General features: G+C 38.1%; 1 protein-coding gene across 1 annotated transcript in view; it reads left to right on the forward strand.

The window, feature by feature from the left end:
• Window positions 1-12,262, forward strand: part of MID1 (midline 1) — a 546,989-nt gene that overhangs the window by 327,144 nt on the left and 207,583 nt on the right. The gene's annotated exons all lie outside the window — the stretch shown is intronic.

A 12,262-nucleotide genomic window follows, 5' to 3' on the forward strand; every position in this document is an offset into this window, starting at 1 on the left:
TTTTTTTTTTTTTTTTTGCTAAAGCAGTGATTTTGAACTCGAGCATATTATCAGCATCACCTAAAAGACTTGTAAAGGCCAGTGAGCCCAGCACTAGTTTCTGGCTCATTTAGCTATGGGGTGGGGCCTCGGAATTGGCATTTCTAACAAGTTCCCAGGTGATGCAGATGCTGCTGGTCCAAGGACCACACTTTGAGAACCACTGGGCTACATTCTCATCATATAGGGGTTTCTTGCTCTTTCAAGTCCCTTTTGGAAGATTCTGGCTGGTCTGAAGGAATTACTTGCAGTAGGAATCCTCCTTAACCTCTCATTTGATAATTAGAATGAGTTTATGAAGGAAAGGAGCCAAAGCTTTCTTCACTTTTTCTAGAACCCAGCGGTTCCTTAAAGAGAAAAGACACATTTCTTATTGATCCTCTTCGTAGTTTCTTTCCCGAACTACCATCCTTGAGATGAACTTGAACGTTACTGAGGCACTGCCCATCTATAGAAGTTTCCTGATATGAAAAAGAAGACTTCTCCCTATAAACTTAAGCTGGAGTTGAATCTTGTTAAGCTCTAATGTTGTCACAGTTGATAATGCTTGAAATAATTATTCGAATGTCAACTCTGAATCCAACAAACTGACTTTGAAGTAAATTAAATCAGAGTTTCTCAACCCTGGCACTATTGACACTTAGGGCCAGTAATTCTTTGGTGTGCGAGGTTTCCTGGGCCTTATAGGATATTTAGCAGCATCCCTGTCTCTACTCACTAGGTGCCACTAGAACTTCAGCCCAGTTTTGACAACCAAAAGTGTTCCAAACATTGCCAGATGTCCCCTGCAGGACAAAATCATCCCTGGTTGGGATCCACTACATTGAATCGTTCACAAGGTCACTAAAATGAATAAAAAAATTTCAAGGTACATTCATAAGAACTTGCTACCATAACTCAATTGAACTTCACGTTCAACATTTGGCTGGCACAAACCTTCGTACACAGCCTATTGAATCTTGACCCTATGTTCCATTGACTCCATAATCCTAACATTTGCTCCTTCTCTTTCTGTCCAAGAGGGTAATAAATCACGAAAAGAGAAGAAAACCACAATTTAAATACAGTGTAATTTTACTTTGGACCACTTGAAAGAGGTATGGCCAGAATTCCTAATGTCTAATATTGTATATGTGATCAATATGGCTGCGAGCATTTTAATCATGTTTCATGTCATGTACACCTCGATGTGTTCTATTAATTTATAATTATTGGAGTGGTTTGTTTGACTTTAGAGGTGACCGTTAAAAGCCCAAACCTTACAGGAGCTCGAAAGAGGTCCATTAACAATTTGAAACTTGTCAGACTATTCTGGGGCTGGGGCGACTTCTGAAGTCCCTCTCAGTAGTTTAAAAGCTAGCCGGGGGCTTTCCACTTGCCACAATACAGAAGACTCATTAATTAACTGTCACTTTCCTTAATAAGAAGACTTGTTCATCCTGGCTTCTTTGAGTATCATGAAAATAGCCCATTAATGTAATAGAGAGTCCGATGTAAGGGAGGAAGGACACCGAAAGGTTCCTCTGAATAACCCATGCACTCTTGTATCTCCACTGCTTTGGACCTGGGGCTAGGGATGGGGATGCGGGGATGTGTGGATGAGGTACCAGAGGACCATCGCTGAGGAGGGGAAAAGAGGAAGAGCTATTTAATGAGTTCAGCACTCAGCCTGAAGATGGGATATGGCTGGTTTCTGTCTCCCACAATTATGATGACAATATTTCCAGGGCAAAATCAAGGAGCGTGGTCTGACACAAGAATTTGTGTTACTTCCAAATGTGAAAAGCATCTAAGAAAGGGAGATTAGAAGTCAACATGTTGAAATTTTCCACGATAATTACGTGGATTATGTAAGACGACAAAAGCAGTGAATATACAAAATCATTACTCTCCCATATGTGCTGGCTAATGTAATTGGAGACTTGTGTCCAATGCCTGAATGTAGTAGGTGATCAATTATTGTTTGTCATAGGAAAAAAAGGAAAGAAGAAAGGAAGTTGGGAAATAGACCCTGGTCTCCTCCAAAGTAGGGAATGGCCCGGCTGGAAATAAACCCTTAAAACAAAGTAATAATTCTCATACGGTTGGTGGAATTGAAAATAAATACGAGTTTTAAGGAAAGTACTTCCTCATCTGTATTAAAACCTCCACAAAAAATTATATCCTATTAGTAGTCAATCCTATTTCTAGGAATTTATCTTAAGGAAGTAATTGGTCAAATCTGCTAGCATAGATATAAAAGGATATTGATAATAACGATCTATATTATAGCCAAAAGATTGTAAATGAGCTAAGGGGCCAACAAAAGTGAATTGGTGTAGCCATACAATGGAATATTATATAGCAGTTAAAATACTTAAAGGGGAGATTATAGAGTGGTATATGTAGAGTAATCCCACTTAAAATATTTATATTATATTATAGTACGGTATAGTATAGTATAGTATAGTATAGTATGGTATGATATCATATGGTATATTTACATGGTATATATACCGTGGTATATGTACTATACTATATATGGTATATTTACAATTGCTATATATGATATATTTAGTATTGCTACCAGTGGCTGACTTTCGAAGGTGGTCTAGCTCATAAGTTGGTTTGATTTTCATTCCTGGATTTTCTAATAGTTCAACAAGGACCATGAATTACTTGAGTAATTTTTTAAAAAAGATAAAGTATCTTTAAAATAATTCAAAAAAATAAAATAAAATAATTCATTGTGTACCCACCTCATCCATTTGTCCTGATCGCTAACTGGTTAATGTAGTAACAGCCTTTTCTCAAGAGTTATTCTAAGGGCTTCATGCATTTGCTAGGTATGTCATTTCACTATACACAGGTTTTGGTTACAAAGACATAATTGTTGCCCATTACTTATTAATTTATGTAACTTATTAATTATATGATTGTGTAATTTATGTAACTTATTAATTAATACAATACAAATAATCTTATCACTCTAGAAAGAGGAAAACGTTGGCTGTTGCTTATTTTAGTGTAACTTCTGGGCAAAATAAAGTCAATGGACACATAAAATCGGTCATGCATTTTTATAAAGGATGGCTTCCTCCATTCTTCTAAAGAACAGAGCAGACAATTAGAGCTCCAGTAGCTGCCTAGACCTTTCACTGGCGCATGGTTTTGGCTGCCTCCTGACCACCTCATCAATGAACCCCACCTGAATTTCCTGCGCTAGGAATTCTCTCATCAGCAGTTACGAGTTCCCACACCTGTAATAACAACTGAGCACAAATGTGAGACCATCAGGTAGCCTCTTCCTCCAGAGGACTCCAGACACAGCATCTTCCCCAATGGTTGGACCCATAAATTCAGGGCAGTTAAATTGCACTGTCTCATTTAGAAGTGAATAATAACTTTTAAAAAAAGGAAGAATTTGCTGTCTTCCTCTCTCCCCACATCCCACATACTCCCTTCTCCAACCTTCTTCAGACTTTCGGACTTTTTCACTTCCTTTCCTGAATTTATCTTTTGAATCAAAATTGTCATTGTAGTTAAAGATGAGTATACTAAGTTAGAACAAAATAAGAAAGTTTGACCTGGCTCTTATAACCTGTCACAAGAGGATTACAGCTTCCAAAATGTCATACCGTCTAAAAAAGTACACGACTCAGAAGAAAGGACCCAGTGATAGTTAATAAATAGCATGTGAATTCTGCGCCATGTAAGTGAATCCACTTGTATAAATTTGGACTCGAGTTTAAATTTCAGTGGGTGACAACTATGATGGTGGTCAGAATTTGCTAAGTGCCTCTGGCTGCCTTCACTCAAATAATTTTCCTCCACTTTCAGAAACTTGTCAACTCACCAAATTCTTTCTTAGATAAATGAGCCAGGAAGGGCACAACTCGCCTAACCCGCCTGAAGCCTGCTGTTCTGTCTCTCTCAGGTTTTAAAAAAGTCAGAACTCTATGGTATCAGCCACACCGTTCATCGCACACACGATACTTCTAACAGTGGTAGGGGAAAGAGACCGTCAGCCAACAACTTCATTTTCTTTTGTGAAGCCAATGACGGCTTTACCTTTTCAGTTATCGCTATTGTCACAAATTGGCACAATCTATTAATTGTTAGACGGTGTCAGTTTTTAGGTTAAACATTTCTTGAGTACTCAGATTTAAGAGTGTTAGACTTCAAAACCGTGGAGGTTTCAAGTTACCTCAAAATAATCTCCTTTGAATTATTTTACTCCATTGTTTCCCCATCTGATTTATTGGAGAATTTCTCATAGGATGTATCTCACTTTCCACAAGAGATACGTTCCTAGAAAGCTAAACCTTCAGGTGAACCTTAAGAAGCTGCCATTTTGCCGGTCGAAAGTAGTCAGAGATTACCAGTTTCATAATGTTCAACCTAAATATGTGAAAATGATTTTTGTGAAACCAAAACGTTTTCCATTGGCTCCAGGAAGTCACCAGTTAAGTACATTTTACAATGAATATCAGGGTAAAGTATGGAATCCCTTCGTAAATTTCATAAGACAAATTAATTTATCCCTCTGGTTCCATACTTTATTTACGTAAAGCAGGGCATACCTGGTGTGTGAGAGATCGCTAAATGGAGAAAACAAAAGCCAGTTTTGGCCCTCTGTTCAAAGTGAGGCTTGTCGAATCTCACTCCCAAAATACCTTCAGGAATGCTTTGGAGAAGTCAGTTCCTTTAGTCAGTTCCTCTTGTTTCTCCCAGGAATTTCTGTTGTTTTTTTTTTTTTTTTCCTAATAGGAGTCAAGTGGCCTAAGGAGTAACAAACTGATGTGTGGTTCGGCCCAGAAAACCTAGACTTCTCTCCGTTTCCCTTCTTTCTGACCTAACCATCCTCCTCTGCTCCAAACTTTTATCAAGCTTGGAAGGAACTGATTCGAATCCTGAATTTATGAGGGATGCGTGCCCACTACTTAAGAGCAGGGATTATATTATTGCCATTCAGTTACTTCTTTTTTTAACCCAACTAGCCCACATTTCACTCCTCTAAAATAAAACTAGTTTCCGAGAATATATATTTTAAATAATCGCTATATGTTAATATTAATATCTTGGCATAGAATGCCCAGATATTTATTTTTATGATTGTAGAGATACTAGTAAAACAAAACCTAAGATATTTATATCAGTAAAATGACCAGATAATTTCTACTCACTATTTTCCAGTTAGCTGATTTGTGATTATACCTCTTTATTCAATAGTAAGGTCTTGACATTGAAAGATTCATTCACATAGCTCTAGCAACATGGTGCATTTATTTAAACCACACTTGACTAGTGGTATATAAATAGCCTCCCCTAAACCGTATTGATTTCCCAAAGGGAATATTAAATGCTAAATAACTTCACAAATTGGAAGCAGTCCTGTCTCTGCCTTCATTTTTGATATAATCAAAAATGATGACATTGTAGCTAGTTTATTTTTTAATAATTCACACATTGTGAGCAAAAGAAAATATTACACTATCGCCGAGGGACATGAACTTGTACTGCATAGCACATTCGCCTTTTCTTAATGAATGATAATGGATTGACCACATCAGGATGTCTGCCAGGGATTAAGAATGTGTCTATTCATAATGGGGCTGTAAATTAGCATAGCGTATTATTCTCCAGATATCAGATACATATTGAGCACAAAGTCTTTGGGAAGGATGTAGCTCACACATCTTTCATTAGTCCACACAGAATCTTTATAAAGTATATAATATCCTGATTTTATAAACCAGAAAATTAGACACCTTGTGGCTCTTGGGCAATGAAAATGATTTTGACCATATTTGCAAAGTATGGCTATATGTTCAAACAAGTCTCCTTTCCCTCATGGACACGTGGCTAGACTCCACTTCCCAGCCTCCCTTGTAGTTAGCGATAGTCATATAACTGAGTTCTTTTCAATGCAATAGCAGATTTCTAGTCATGGTCTATAAAAACCTCCATTACAGTCTGCACAGACTCTCTTCCCTCTTATCAGTGGTGAAGAGGAGAGCTCCGAATACCTAACCGAAAGCAGAACCATCAGGTTATTGGAGCCGGAGTCCCCGAGTCTCGGTGTAGAGAGGAGCATCCTGGAAGATCTGAAGAACCAGGATCATCCATGTAGGACTATTCTGTCATTTTTGGATTGCAACAGTTCATCTGCCAGGACTAATACCACCAGTTACCTGAAAATACTATGATAAGCCTGGAAGTGTTGACCTAGCAACTCTTGATTCTAGCCTCCCCAAATTCAGTGCTTTCCTCACCTATCCAATGATAGAACTCTTATTAGCCCCAGCTATATTATAAGTCACTATGTCTTTATATTCCTTTAATAGTTTTTGAAAACACAGTAATTTATGGTACACCCTTTTTCAGATAAGTTGCCTATAACACATATTTCTATAGAGCAAATTTTTTTAACTTCCATTTCCAAATTAGAGATAGTTCCACCAAAAAGTCCTTGCTAGAATGATGTGAAATCGTTTTGTGAGCTGGTAGTTACATATCAGGCTCTACATTATGACAGATGATTGGGTTTTTGTTTTTTGAAGTGAGGCTGTGTATCTTAGAAGAGTCTCAGGATGAGTAGTTCCCTTAATTCCTTAAGCACAAGACTCTTGATATTGTTTTCACAAGAGCAATGGTTCTTATTCAGGGCGATTTCCTCCCGAGAAGATATTTGGCAAAGTCTGGAGACATTTTCGACCGTCACAACGTGTGTGCGTGCGTGCATGTGTGCGTGTGTGTATGTGTGTAGGAGCTGTTGCTACTGGCATCTCGTGGGTGTAGGCCAGGGATGCTGCTCAGCATCCTAACGCACACAGGACAGCCCTTTGTAGTAAAGAATTGTCCAGCTCCAAATGCCAACAGCATAGAAGTTGAGAAACTCTGGCTAGGTTGTGAGCTTGCTGAGGGCAAGGGCCATGTACGCTTTACTCGACATTGCATGTTCAGCAATTTGTAAAGTGCCCGAAACATAATAAATACGTAGTAATATTTGTTCAATGGATAAATGGACTGAGCCCTTCTCAATTAGCAGACCAGTTGGCAGGGCCATGCTTGGCCAGAGGGTAAATAAAGCAAGATTTGCAGTAAAAGCTTAGCTCTACTGCTCAGTAGGAATATGTTCTCGAGCAACTTACTACACCTTTGTAGGTCTCAGTCTCCTTATCTGTAAAGTGGGGACAATAATAGTACCATCTTCATGGAGCTGTGGTAAAGATTAAACGAGATGAAGAATTTGGATGCTCACCACAATGGCTGAGATGTCCTCAATAAATATTAACTTTTATTATTACGAAAAAAAAATTAAAAAGGAACCAATGTTTCCTGGGCTTTTATCATGTTCCAGGTACAAAGTTAAGGATGCATACCATCTCATTTAATCTTCTCAACAGTATCTGTGGATAAGACCTTTTGTTTTCATTTCATAGAAGAGGAAACTGGATTTTAGAGATGTCAAGCGACCTGCCCAAGATCACACAAGCTATTGAGAGGCACAAAGAATGTGGGAATCATAAAACCCCAGGTTCCCTCCATCACAACACACTGGCTTCTCTACAAAACTCCTGAAACTTCACTCTCTTCCATAAAATCCAAAGGTTTGAAGGTGATTCCTTTTGGCTTTACGAAGCTCCTCTTATGTGGTATCGACAATGTTTATTGAGCTAGGTAACAATATACTGCTTTCTTGAGCTTTCATTTAAGAATATATTCTGGCCAAACACATTCAGAAGCTTACAAAATCATTTGTCCCATACTATACCAGGCCTCGAAAAGCAAAGTGGTAAATATTAAATATTTACTTGAAAGAAGGAATGCCTATATTCATCTGTAACTTTGTCCCTGCCCTGTTTTATCTATTGGATTCTAAGCTTCTCTTAACTATGCACTGTATTGTGTTTCTTTTGTGGTAATACCTGACCCAGTGCTTCCGATAAGTGTAGTATGGATTTCTCAGAGGAAACCTACAGCCATATTGCCTGGGAGGAATCGAGTTTACTCGCCTATGACAGTTTTCATGGTCATCTCAATTTTTTAAGGTGCAAAAAAGTCACCCCAGAGTGCTGGAAAACTTACATTGACTTCGTAGTAACATATAATAAAGCCTCAAATTTCCTATTAACGCTAATCCAACATATATCCAATGCTTAACAAGACTTAGCAAATTAAATTAGAAATTTTTTGAGAATCACGACAAAATAAAATCATAAAGGAAAGAAAGCTATGTGATCGTAATCTCTTTTTTTTCCCTTCCTTTCTGTCATTCTTTGACTAATATTTCTCAACTCGTCTCCTTTTTCAGTAATATTTGTCGGGACAACAACATTTGGGTTCTGTTGTAACTTTTTAAAACTTATTTTGTTTTTCAATTACAGTTGACATTGACTATTATTTTATATTAGTTTCAGGTGTACAGCATAGTGGTTAGACATTTATATGATTTACAAAGTGATCCCCCCGGTTAGTCTAGTACCCACCTGGCACTATACATAGTTATTACAGTATTATTGGTTGTATTCCCTATGCTGTGCTTTACATCCCTGTGACTGTTTGTAACTACCAATTTGTACTTCTTAATCTCTTCACTATTTTCACTGAACCCCTCCACCCTCCTCCCATCTGGCAACAATCAGTTTGTTCTCTGTATCTATGAGTCTATTTCTTTTTTGTTTGTTCGTTTATTTTGTTCTTTAAATTCCACATATAAATAAAATCCCATGGGATTTGTCTTTCTCTGTCTGACACATTTCACTTAGCATGATACCCTCTAGGTCCATCCATGTTGTCATAAATGGTAAGATTTTATTCTTTTTTTATAGCCAAGTAATATTCCATTGTATATATGTACCAGCTTCTTCTTTATCTAATTGTCTATTGATGGGCACTTAGGTTGTCTTGGCTATTTGAAATAGTGCCGAAGTGAACATAAAGGTGCATATAACTTTTCAAATTGGTATTTCGGGGTTCTTCAGATAAATACCCAGAAATGAAATTGCTGAGTCATTTGGTAGTTCTATTTTTAATTTTTTGAGGAACCTCCAAACTATCTTCCATAGTGACTTCACCAATTTGCAGTCCTATCAGCAGTGCACAGGGACTCCCATTTGTCTACATCCTTGCCAATGCTTGTTATTTGTTGCCTGAGTTTACAGCCGCCCTCTGTCTCTCCTGGACAGATGGGATCCACGCTGGTTTTCACAGCCAGATGTTGTGGGGACTCCTCTTTCTAGCCCTAGTGCTCCAGCATAGGGAGTCCAGTCTGGGGCTGGATACTCTCTTCTCTGGAGGAACCTCTCCAGCTAAGCTATCCCTCCCATTCTTAACCACCACACATGGGTGTGGGACCAGCCTGTTTTGCATCTCTTCCCCTCCTACCAGTCTCAACAAAGCTTCTCCTTTATATCCTTAGCTATAGGACACTGTTCAGTTAGTGTTCAGATGGCTCTCTAGATTGATTGTTCTATAATTTAGTTGTAACTTTAACGTGGTCATGGGAGGAGGCAAGCACAGAATTTACCTACTACTCCATTTTGTATTCTAACTTTTATTGATATTCACACACTGTATCAGTTTGATGAGGTTTTGTTGGCTTCACAAAGCAAATCAGAACAACATTTAGAAGGGTCTGGAGGCTCATAAATGCTAGGGGGGCAGGGCTACTAGGGATGGGAATGGTGGGCCATGTTCAACATGGCCGTTCCATTGGATGCATCGCTAGCAACCACTACACTCGGTAGCCGTGCAGTGATCCCTGGGTTCTCATTGAACTGTGTTTTTCTTTAGGAAAAAAAATGCATAGGAAACTTTTGACGTGCTAATGAAATAATAAGTGAAGCTTAGAGCTAAATGTGCCTTTAAAATGTCACAGTTAAGTAGAAGAAGTAAAGTATTAACAGTTAGGAAAGACTTTGTAACCACTTCAAAAAGGGAGGTGACTAATAGAAAGGTTACTGTGCCTACTGGACAAGGCACTGGGTGGAGAAAGTGGTTGGGCTAAGTATTTCACTAGGGACTGCTTTTAAAGCATTCATTTATATCCCCTTTTCATGTCAAACTAACACCATATGGTTTTGGTGCAACAGGCAATAACTAGTCTATCAACAAAAGTTATATTATAACAGCTCTCCAAAATATATTTAAGAGATGTTTTGGCAATAGATTTGTTTTAGTGATTCATATTACTATAAATCTCATTTCCATTTGTCAGACCTTGGAGATGAAATAAAACTGGCATTTTGTCTTTAAGTATTTATATTAAAAGAAAAAAGAACTATTTCGAACCCACTAAAGGGAAAGAAGAAATCATTATGAACAAATCTTGGCTTATTTTAATCTATCCTCTTCCTCTCCTCTTTTTTATCCCTCCTATTCTCTCTGTCTCTCTTCTTCCCTCGAAGGTGAAAATGGTCGGGGTATTCGATGTATGATATACTAAAGGAGTTTTAAGTAATTATTCCAAATGTCTACACACAGTTGGTACCATGGTCACATACATCGAGGAAACACTTGAACAGAGTTATACAGGTGTCTTTAAGTAGGACCTCTCAGAGACTTTACGATGGTACTTTCTTGGTCTCATGACATTCTAAATGGAAAGCATTTCAAAGGAAATTACTTTAGAAAGAGCTGGTAAAAGTTGAAGGGCAGATATTTCTACCCTTTAGAGAGTTCTTTACTTCTATTCAGTCCAGACACTTGAGGGTGCCTGATCATTGTGCCTAAAATTGATATATAATTATAGATAAACATATCATTTTTCAACGGAGGTAGCTCCTAAAATATATAATTACGTATGTAGATGAGTATTTATTTTAATTAGATTAAGTATATCCATTTCTAACTCAGCAAAAGGAAAATCCGGATTCAATAATATTCATGCATATATAATATTAAATATTATGTCAAGCTTTACCAATTATTTTTACACTAAATTCTCTGCAAATTTAATGTTCTAAAGGCAGAAGTTCGTAGTGAACTTCTTCGTAGGACACTAAAATTTAACAGTTGAAACTGGTAAGACCCAGAAAGTAGACTATAATTAACAAGTTGAGTGTAAAATGGTGTCGTATCTTTTGGAAAAATAATTGAGAAGGCGCAGACCCTGGCATCAGAGTCCTTGTTGAATTATTAATTTATTCAACAGATATTGATGAGGAATTTTCATATGCCAGGTATAGGTGCCAGGGAGAGAGCCCTGAGAGAGAGAGAGAGAGAGAGAGAGAGAGAGAGAGAGAGAAATGACTGTCCTTGTGGAATTTGTATCTGGAAAAGGCGAATGTTATTGGATGTACAATATAAAAATAAATGTAAGCTCCATAATTATTAGAAGGTGGTCAATGCGACAAAGAAAAATAAACAAAGAAGGGGTTTGGGAGAGACTGCAATCTTAAATAAGGAGATCAGGAAGGCCTCATAGAAAGAAGACAGTTGGGAGGATCTGAAGGAAAGTGGGCGAGGGAGCAGGTGCTTGGGGAAGAGAGTTCGAAATATCACTTGCTGAATCTATCACTTTGGGCAGGTTACACCTCCTACATTAATCTATGTCTTTATCTTTAAAATGGGAACAAATTGTACCAAAAATTATATTTATTCTGGGCGACCCGATGAGGCAAGATATGTGAAACCTTTACATAATCTGTAGCAAGAACTATCTATTACTATTACTATTGCCATTACGATGCTAATCATGATTCCCCACCCACTGAGGTTATCCATTAGGATCTAGGGAAATTGGGCTAAACTCAGGATGCGCCTAAAGAATCCTAAATTCCCTTGCTCTGCTGCCCCATACCCTCATGTACCCAGACATCTGTCTCTCTGTCGCAAACCTCTGAGCTCTTTTGCTGCATAAATTGGGAAGATTCTGAAGCATTTTTGGAACCAGCAGAGAGGCAGCATCTTTGGGGGCCTGGGTTCCTGTCTGATTTGGTGGAGATTTTGAAAGTGGCACCCTCTACCTCAGAGTCATGAATCTCTTCCCTTCGATAACAGGAGAAATGGTCCCAAGGTGGAGGACGGTAAGTGGTTTGGGGCTCATCAGGCCATAGTAGGAGAAAAGGCTGAGCTGGAAATGTTGCAGTGTTCAGATATTTTTTTGTTTTCTGCTTAGTGGTCTAAACTGTGCAAAATCGAGTAAATGCTTTAATAGAGGGAATTCTGAAGACAACAATTGCCATTAACTATCTACTCCCTCACAATCTTCCTTCCTTCCTTCCTTCCTTCCTTCCTT

Source organism: Pteropus alecto, unplaced genomic scaffold, assembly GCF_000325575.1.
Source record: "Pteropus alecto unplaced genomic scaffold, ASM32557v1 scaffold511, whole genome shotgun sequence".
In the NCBI taxonomy this organism is placed as follows: Eukaryota; Metazoa; Chordata; class Mammalia; order Chiroptera; family Pteropodidae; genus Pteropus; species Pteropus alecto.